This window comes from Sphaerodactylus townsendi, linkage group LG09 (assembly GCF_021028975.2).
Source record: "Sphaerodactylus townsendi isolate TG3544 linkage group LG09, MPM_Stown_v2.3, whole genome shotgun sequence".
Taxonomy (NCBI): Eukaryota; Metazoa; Chordata; class Lepidosauria; order Squamata; family Sphaerodactylidae; genus Sphaerodactylus; species Sphaerodactylus townsendi.
The window spans coordinates 64251419-64261268 of record NC_059433.1 but is presented as its reverse complement, the minus strand read 5'-3'; the positions used below and the strand labels follow the sequence as shown (position 1 = coordinate 64261268).

The 9850-nt window shown below is 43.5% G+C and overlaps 1 long non-coding RNA gene across 1 annotated transcript; it reads left to right on the top strand.

Annotated features, from left to right (window-relative positions):
• Window positions 1-1981: 1981 nt before the first annotated feature.
• LOC125439061 lies at window positions 1982-9264 on the top strand. The gene is made up of 3 exons (XR_007245475.1): window positions 1982-2041; window positions 6542-6616; window positions 9142-9264. It is a non-coding gene; the product is annotated as an uncharacterized LOC125439061 (long non-coding RNA).
• The last annotated feature ends 586 nt before the right edge of the window (window positions 9265-9850 follow it).

The window sequence follows — 9850 nt, the reverse complement described above, 5'->3', positions numbered from 1 at the left end:
CCTGTGGCAGCATTATTCCAAACACCTCAATCACACGCGGGCGGAAGAAGTGTTTCCTTTATTCGCCCTAATTCTTCCCAGCATTTTCATAAGTAGATGGGGAGAGGTAGAACGCAGAGGCTTCAGGTAGGGGAGGTCAGAAAGGTGAAGGTTCTGGTGAGGCAAGCAGGCGGCAAGGTGGGGCACGGGAAGGGTGGAAGAGTGAGGCTTGGAGTGGGGGAGGGGTGGTTAGAGGTGGTGGGAGGGTTGGCAGGTCAATTGGATGGGGCAGGTGTGATCTGGAGCCTCTCCACTGTTGAGCCGGGCTAGTTACAAATGCATTCATCATTAAGAACCGAAGTTAAGATGTACTTGACGCCTCCCACCCCCCACCCTAAAAAAACAGTTTGACTTTGATGTTGCTGTCTTGTTTAGCGTCCACACTCCAGGATCACAGAAGAAAGGTGTAATGACTGTTATGGTGGCTGTCAGCTCCGGTTTTATGGTTATGCTTTTTTTTTTTTAAAAGAGTTGCATTTATTTAGATGTGTGTTTTGTTATATTATATATTGATTCAAACCACCATCCCTGGTGCCTGGGCGGCGTGACAGGAAGCAGGCCTGCAACAACGCATACTATAAATAGCATTAAATTGGCACAGCAGGCTAAAAGCAACATTTTACACGAAAAAACTAGGGTAATTTAAAACAATTTACAAATCTATAAATCCATTAAAAACGCAGCAGCAGCAATAATATATGGCTTCCGATCCCCAAGGCCGGGAGGGGACAGTAATTGGATTAGATCAGTGGTGGCCGTAACCTATGGCACGGGTGTAAAGGTGGCCTCAAGTGCCCTCTCTGTGGGCATGTACGCAGCGCGAAATAGAGTGCCCCCCCCCCCCATCGCAGGCCGACCTGGGCTGGCACTGGGCTTGATTATTAGCATTAAACCTGGAGACCCTAGTTTTGGGGAAGCAGTGTAGGTAACCCTGTTAAGTGCTGTTAAACCCCACTGATTTTCATGCTAAGAACTAAAGTGTGATCCTTGGCCTGGGAAGTAAAGCTCGGTTGCTAAGTAATGGGGCTTGCTTCTGAGTAAACCCTCCTAGGGTCGCGTGATTCACTTGTTGGAAGAGTTGCACGAAGTTGCTTCAAAGTTAAAGCCACCAACTACCACCAAGCTTACTCCTCAGTAACTCCACGCCTCGGAGCCAACCGCTTTTTTTCTAAAATAAAACCTCAGTATTCAGGTTAAATTGCCGCGGCTGGGTAATTCCGCGAGCAATAAGTGGGTTTTGGTTGCAGTTTGGGGCACTTCGTCTCTCAAAAGGTTGCATGCATCACTGGGATTTCAGGGAATTATATCAGGCGTGCTAATGATGGCACGCATAACACAAGGGGCATCCTAGAGGGGAACTGCGTGGCTGGCCTATAGAAGCACACAGTTGATGGCAGGTTGTTGATGAGTATTTCATGCCGCTCTCTTTTTTTCTGGTGGGGCTTGCTTCCTTAGGAAACTGTTGGCTTAGATTCTGTGGCCTCTAAAACTGCCCTCAAGAGGGAAACTGAACTGAGCAACATGACGCTGGCTGGATTTTCAGTACAATCACCCCAAGTCTATACCAAGTCCTTGGGTGAAGCTAACATTTCTTTGTGTGTGTGCTTCTATAGGGCTTAATTTGTGGAAGAGTCCTTTGAAGTTGCATATCAGGGGTCTTCAAACTATGGCCCTCCAGGACGTTCAGCTGACCGTCTACAATTCCCATCAGCCCCTGCCAGCTATGGCCAAGTGGTAGGGCTCGCGGGAATTGTAGTCTACTGAACATCTGAGGCCATAGTTTGAAGATCCCTGCTGTATATTTTATGATTTTCCTCCCTCCCCTTTTTAGAACCTCTCTCACACACACACTCCCTCTCTGTTGGCTGGCAGATTCCATAACCGCTTTTCGCTTTCATTGTTAAAACAGGCACACATCTCAGCAAAGAGACAAACAGAACCATCAATATTGCACCAACGTTTTATCGCAGCTCTCTGAGATAATTCGAGGAGTTCTTCTAGGGTAAAGCGATTTTTTTTGACGTGCTACTGGGGAAGTCCAAGTCCTGTATTTTGCCTTTTTTTTAATCTCCAGTCAAACAGTGTAGTTCTTCTCCTAAACTGAATTCATCTCCATCCTGCTCTGAACCATTACCAGACCCTTCAATTCCTGATTTCTCTGTTTGGTATTTATACAACTCTGTCAACTGGTTTTATCCTTCCCTTTTCTACAAGAAGGGCAGGATAGGATACCAAAGATCATAAGGAGATCTCTGCTGGATCAGACCATTAGTGGTACATCTTGGCCAACATACTTGCGCACACAGTGCCAAACGGTTCATTTCAGAGGGACCACAATAGGACATACAGCCTTTCTATGATGTCAGCTTCCTGGGGAACATCTCCCACACCTTTTATCCTCACAGTAACCCTACAAAGGGCGTGTGTAGTGGTTAAGAGCAGGTGATTCTAATCTGGAGAACTGGGTTTTGATTCTCTCAGCTCTGCTGCTTCTTCTGAGCTGTGGAGGGGCTTATCTGGGGAACCAGGTTAGCTTGTGCACTCCAACACACTTCCAGCCAAGTGACCTTGGGGGGTGGTCACAGTTCTTTGGAGCTCTCTCATTCCCTACCTCACCAGGGTATTTGCAGTGAGGGGAAGGGTAAGGATGATTGAAGCCCTTTGAGTCTCCTACAGGAGAAAGGGGATATAAATCCAAACTCTTCTTAAAACAATCTGTGTTTCTTAATTTAACTTGGGCTTGTTATACCTGATACTTGTGTATATAATATGCAAATCATAAGGATAACAGTAACCCTAATTTTCCTAGCTAAACTATCTAACCAACTGACCTTGTCAGCATATGAGATAAGGACTGCTATAGGGTTAAAATTCTTACAACCCCTAGTTTCCCACCCTCCTTACCCCCCCTAAGCGAAAAAAAAAACAGAACCCATTTGGGATCCTTCCCTGCAGAATCCCATTTAACATCTGTTAATTCTGCTGGAAACATTACTTAAGCTTTGTGATTTTAAACAAAAAATTAGTTTAGTAAAAAGTAAAATTGGCTAAGGAAAAAGTGTGGCATGATATGATTGTATCCTAACTATGAGATCCTATAAATCTGTGCTCTCAGTTTAGTATGCCTATATAGCACAGGAGTCAAACTTCATGACCCTCATCAGATGTTATGGACTACAGTTCCCATCATCCCATGCCAGTGTGATGCTGGCAGGGGATGATGGGAACTGTAGTCCATAACATCTGGAGGGCTGCAAGTTTGACACCTGTGCCTTAAAGAAAAAAGACAACAAAAAGACATCTCAGGCTTTGGAGGGGGCTGCCCATTTAATTCAGTCTTCCACTAAGTTAGAACCCCCGGGCTGTTAAGATCTTCACTGTCTGTTCTGACTTGAAGCAGCTCTCCAGAGCCTCATTGTTTATATCCACTGCTCTATCTCTCATTTTACCCTCACCCTGTGAATTAGCTCGGTGGCCGCACGGGGATTCGAATCCGAGACTGGCTTGATCATTGCCCCCACCCCTGATGACTCTAACATGTTTGGAACAGCCACAATACGGAAGCTTCGCTCTTACCAGAAAAGGAGTCAAGGAATATCAAAATGACCTCTCTCCATCCGCACGCCCGGTGTTTTCACCCTGTTTCCCTTCCTCTCATTAAGAGGGACGAACCGCCAGCAAGAAGTTTCCCGGCTAGTAGTTGAGGGACTCACCGCTAGAAATAAGCTAATTGCGCCCAATTAAAAAAAAAAAGGAGTTAAATTATGAACAACTGGCCATCGGAAATGTTGCACCCGAGACAGTAGTTCTGTGGATTGTGGGATTGTGGGATTGCCGAGTGACCAAATGAAAGGTAAAACGAGAGATTTCTCGCAGTCTTTACAGAGACGCTGAAAATTGGCTTCTTCTCTTGTGCCTTGAGATGTTTTCTGTGACACAAATTGGGCCCGATGGGAAGCCAAATGAAGACAAACTTTTTTAAAAAGGGGAGGGGGATACAAACACTCAGAGTTGTTCCTGATACTTTAATGCCCTTACTATCAACTCGGAGAATTCAGCAAAAGCTAGGAAGAATGTGTGTGTTTTTTTAAAAAAAATTCCCATTTAATTATTTCCAGTTGGAAAGAGAAAGAATCGCTAGTCTTCTACACCGAGAAGCCAGTCTGCTTTTTCATTGCGGCATCCCATAATAATTTCCGTAGCTCCCTCTAAATCAGTGGTGGCGAACCTATGGCACGGGTGCCAGAGATGGCACTCAGAGCCCTCTCTGTGGGCACACACAAACAGACTGCCCCCCCATCTAGGCTGGCCTGGGCCACTGGGCTTGATTATTAGCATTAAACCTAAGACCTAGTTTTGGAGAAGCAGTGTAGGTAACCCTGTTAAACCCCACTGATTTTTCTGCGAAGAACTAAAGCGCAATCCTTTACCTGGGAGTAAGCTCGGTTGCTGGCAATGGGGCTTGCTTCTGAGTAAACCCTCCTAGGGTCGGGATTCACTTGTTGGAAGAGTTGCACAGTTGCTTCTAAGCAAAGCCACTGACTACCACCAAGCTTACTCCTGAGTAACGCACGGCTCGGAGCCAACTGGTTTTTCTAAACTTAAACCTCAGTATTCAGGTTAAGTTGCTGGCACTTTGCGATAAATAAGTGGGTTTTGGGTTGCAGTTTGGGCACTCAGTCCCAAAAAGGTTCGCCATCACTGCTCTAAATGAAACGGAACAGATCTCCAAATTTCCTCCCTTGCGATTTTTTTCCCCTCGTGTCACCCAGTTGCTTAAATAATTAAACCTACAAATTTTGATGCAAAACCTACCGCCCTTCCCCTTTCTTTAAACGGATGGCTCTGGAGGGGATTGGTTACTGAGACTTCCTGTCCCTCTAGGGGACCTCTACACTCTGTTCCAGAAGTTCCTCTGTCATCAAGCATCTTGCGGGCGCAAAACACCAACCATTGATTTGAAGCTTAATAGTCAGTCCCTTCCAATTCATCATTCTGTGTACTCTTTCGTGTTCCTGAAGGAAAGGGGAGAAACGTTCCTTCTTTGAGAGAATGTGTAAAAAATGGTTCGTCACAGGATCATCAGACCTGGCGTTGGCTGGATCTGGAAGATGTAGATCAGGGCTCAACTGTGGCTCTCCGAATGTTCATGGACTACAATTCCCATCAGCCCCTGGTCATGCTGGTAGGGGCTGATGGCAATTGTAGTCCATGAACATCTGGAGGGCCACAGTTGGACCTCCCTGATGTAGATAGACCTTCATGACTGGTGGTCATCCAAGATGACTGTTGTAACCTGTAGGCAGTGGTGGGATCCAAAAATTTTAGTAACAGGTTCCCATGGTAATGGGATTCAAACAGTGGCATAGGACCAATGGGGCTGGGAGTGAACACGACTGAGAGCAAGTAATGGTGAGGCATTCCTCATGCAGGGCATTAATAATAATTTCTCTGTTACTGTAAAAAAAACTCTTACTGTAAAAAAAAAGTTCCTAATTTCCAGCTGGTATCTTTTCTTCAGTCCATAATTTAAACTTCATTATAGCAAGTCCTATCAGCTCTTACTGCCAACAGAAACAACTACTTCTCCTCTAATTGACTGCCTGTCAAATACTTAATACTTTCAAATACTTAATTTTGTTTCTAGAAATCAAAAGAAGGAGACTTTCCTTAAACAAGGAACTTTCCCATATTTCTAACATTACATGTTTTTTAAAACAGCCCCACAGGAGAATGATCCCGGTTTCTACCTTCGCTAACCAGCCACATAGGAAACAACAGAACGTTATGAATTTTTGACCTAATGGAGTTTCTAACGGAAAAAACAGACCCAATTAGTAACCCCCCCTCTTGGCTCACACGAATAATGAGTAACCCACTCTTGGGAACTGGTGAGAACCTGCTGGATCCCACCTCTGCCTGTAGGTGTCATCTCACCTGGGTCTATCAAAGGCTTAATGGATGTCTTCATTTTGTCACCTGAATGGGTCTATAAAAATTGAAAAGTTCTCAACCAGGCACCGGTCCCTTCCAGATGGGCAATGCTCACCTAAGTCAACTGCCCTTGTGATAGGATTGGCATTTCCAAGTTCAGAAATACCTAGCGCGTAGAGAGTTAGAGCATCAGAAATGACCGGAGAGAGATTGATGCAAATCCCCATCCAGAACTGAACCTCACTGTTTGGTCTTGGGCCAATCCTCTGACCTACCTCACAAGATTGTTGTCAGATGAGTAAAATGGAGGAAGGGAAAGGATTATGAGGGTGAAGGGTCATAGATAGGTGTGTCAAACTTAGCATCCTGTATATTGTGGTGAGGATGAATAGGATAATGTAAAACTTGTTGGGTCCTCACTGTTGGCACAGAGATTTATTTACTTTTCGAGGTATATAAATCAATGTGTATACAATTATCTTAAATATTTTCTGAGTAACTGTTGACGCTTGAGTTGTGTACAGTGTTAGGCACTGGTTTTTCTTGACAGTTGTTTCCTTCTGTCCAGCAAGAACGGCTTCAGTTGGACCGGCTGAAGAACCAGCTATCTGACGCCATTCAGCGATACGGCACAATTCAAAAGGTAAAGCTGTTATTATGAGGATACAACCGCATCGTTCTGAGAAAATGAGGTTACATAACACAGTCCTATTTGTGGGAGGCTGCTGAGCCAGAGATTTTAGTCTGACAGGATCCTGGTTTATTTTCCTTAAAGATGATTGATTCCTGCAGTTAAATACATGACCTGGTCAAAGGCCCCTTCCGCACATGCAGAATAATGCACTTTCAATCCACTTTCACAATTGCTTGCAAGAGGATTTTGATATTCTGCAAATCCAGCTGCAAAGCGCATTGAAATCCAGCTGCAAAGTGCATTGAAAGTGGATTGAAAGTGCATTATTCTGCATGTGCGGAAGGGGTCAAAGACAGATTGGGGAAGAATGCCCAATCAAAGCTTCCTTGCATAATGCAAAACTGTGGTTTGAAATTGGCTTGCCTACTATGGTTTTCTTTAACCATGGTTATTTATTTTGCCTGTGACAGCCTAGAAGGGAATGTATATAGATGTGAGAGATTCACTATGAATTTTTACCCTGAAATAGCTGAGGACAAATACAAGAATCTGGTCTGATGAAGAACAATCGAAAACAGCATTAGGCGCATACTCCGTTTATATTTTCTCCCGACAAACGGGTTGCGAGATTTCCAATCCGTGGAGACGGGTTTGCAGGATTCTCTCTTATAGACTTTTTGAATGAAGACTGTGTCTCTTTAAGAAGAATATAGATAGACTCGTATATAGAAAATACCGCACGAACTGTTTTGTATTTAATATGCTTTTGTCACTCACGCATGGTCACACATGAGGCTGCCTTAAACTGAATCATACTATTAGCCCATTAGAACATAAGAACAAGCCAGCTGGATCAGACCAGAGTCCATCTAGTCCAGCTCTCTGCTACTCGCAGTGGCCCACCAGGTGCCTTTGGGAGCTCACATGCAGGATGTGAAAGCAATGGCCTTCTGTGGCTGCTGCTCCTGAGCACCTGGTCTGTTAAGGCATTTGCAATCTCAGATCAAAGAGGATCAAGATTGGCAGCCGTAGATTGACTTCTCCATAAATCTGTCCAAGCCCCTTTTAAAGCTATCCACGTTAGTGGCCATCACCACCTCCTGTGGCAGCATATTCCAAACACACGTTGTGTGAAGAAGTGTTTCCTTTTATTAGTCCCAATTCTTCCCCCCAGCATTTTCAATGAATGCCCCCTGGTTCTAGTATTGTGAGAAAGAGAGAAAAATTCTCTCCTCATAAGGAAGGTGCTCCAGTCCCTCAATCATCCTCGTTGCCCTTCTCTGCACTTTTTCTATCTCTTCGACATCCTTTTTGAGATGTGGCGACCAGAACTGAACACAGTACTCCAAGTGCGGTCGCACCACGGCTTTATATAAGGGCATGACATTGTAGTCCTTCTAGTCTGCTCAGCTGGACAGCGACCCTCTAGTGTCTCAGGAAGAGGTCTTTCACATCACCTGCCTGGTTCTTTTTAACCAAGAATTCAGGGGATCAAAGATAGGACCTTCTGCAACCGGATCATGCTCAGGATCTTGGTGTGGACCTTTAAGGCCTTGAGCATAATTAACCATCATAACTCCACCTGACATCTATTTTTGGTCTGTGCTCAATTCAGATTGTGGGGTTTTTCTCTTGAAATTTCTCTATGATGGGGAATAATCGGAGCCCACAAATCCATAAATGTCTAGGCTTTTCTCCAGTACAAAAATATGTCCACTAGTGCATGAAGTTGGGGGTTCCAGCTCTGGGCTGAGAAACTCTTGGAGATTTGAGAGGTTGAACCTGGAGAGGCATGGCTTTGGGAAGTAGCTGAGTATAATGCCATAGAGTTTACCTCCCAGAGCGGCCATTTTCTGCCAAGGAACTGTTCTCTGTAATCCAGAGATCACTTGTAATTCTGGACATCCTCTGGGACCCACCTTGAATTTGGCAACCTTGTGTGAAGTTGTGTCAGAAGGCAGTGCCATTGTTAGCACAGCAGATCTACAGGATGTTGTGACCCAATTATTTTGTATTTTATCTAGTTTTCAGTGTGGGCTGGACCAATCCATCTGGAGAGGCCGGCCCCTCTGCAATCCCTGTTTCTCCGGATCAATCCACATTCCATCTCAAGTTCTGCATGTGACTTGCTACCTATACATTTATTTATTTTTTTTAATAGATTACAGTGTGCCAAAATTCTCCCTTGCATTTTTCTTTCCCTGAATAACTGCCGCGGTTAAAGTCACAGGGGAAAGCGGCTTTTTGAGTGGCAAATTGCTACTTCCCGATATTGGTGGCTGTCACATTTTAAAAGCACGGTTTGCTTATGATAACCCTGCCGTCCTTGAAGTTGAAAGTGACTTTTTGATTTCTCGAAGGCCTACCCTTTTCAGAGCAGAGTTTTGCCCGTTCCTGAAATCGTAGGGATAGCTTATTTTTCCCCTTCCGTCTTTAAAAATAAATGAATAAATAACACGAATGAATCAACAGAATTCTAATGCATTCCTATTGTATTCTGACCATTAATGCTACTTACTCCTGTCTATTGACAGAAAATTGCTGAGAAGTCGAAATCTCTGCTTCCTACCGGACAAAAACCTAGAAAGACAGTAAGTATGGTGTTTCACCTTTATTCAGCTTAGCGGTAGTATAAACTATGAACGACTTGGATGATGGAATAGAGGGCATGCTAATCAGATTTGCAGATAACACCAAATTAGGAGATTACAATGCTCATACAACACGTATGGTAGCTCTATACCTGACAACCATTTTAAAGTGCTAATTTATTCCCACTTTATTACTTTTAACTGTATTTTTAAAAAAATATATATATTATACCAGTACACTAAATTAAATTGGTTCATTATTATTTGGCACAGAATCAATTTTTAAATATCAAATATGATACATAAAACAAACGTAGAACTTCTTATAAAAGATAGGTATCTTCTCCAATCTGTCTAATATTCGGCATGGTAGGATACCTATTGCTGTATTATTTTGCTTTTAACTTGCTAAACAGATCTATTTTTATTGCAATTTTATATTAGTTTGTATTTTTACATTGATGTGTAGGGGTATTTATTGTCATTTGCCCTGGCTATTTTTTCTTTAAAAAAAATCTGAAGTGATTTGAATCCCTCGAAGTCAACCGTCAAGTTATGTGGACTATTTCCTTACTACTGAACTATACTTGAGACTGCAGAATGTGTCTGTGTAAATTGTGATCTATCTATGCCTATTAAAGGTTAATAAAGA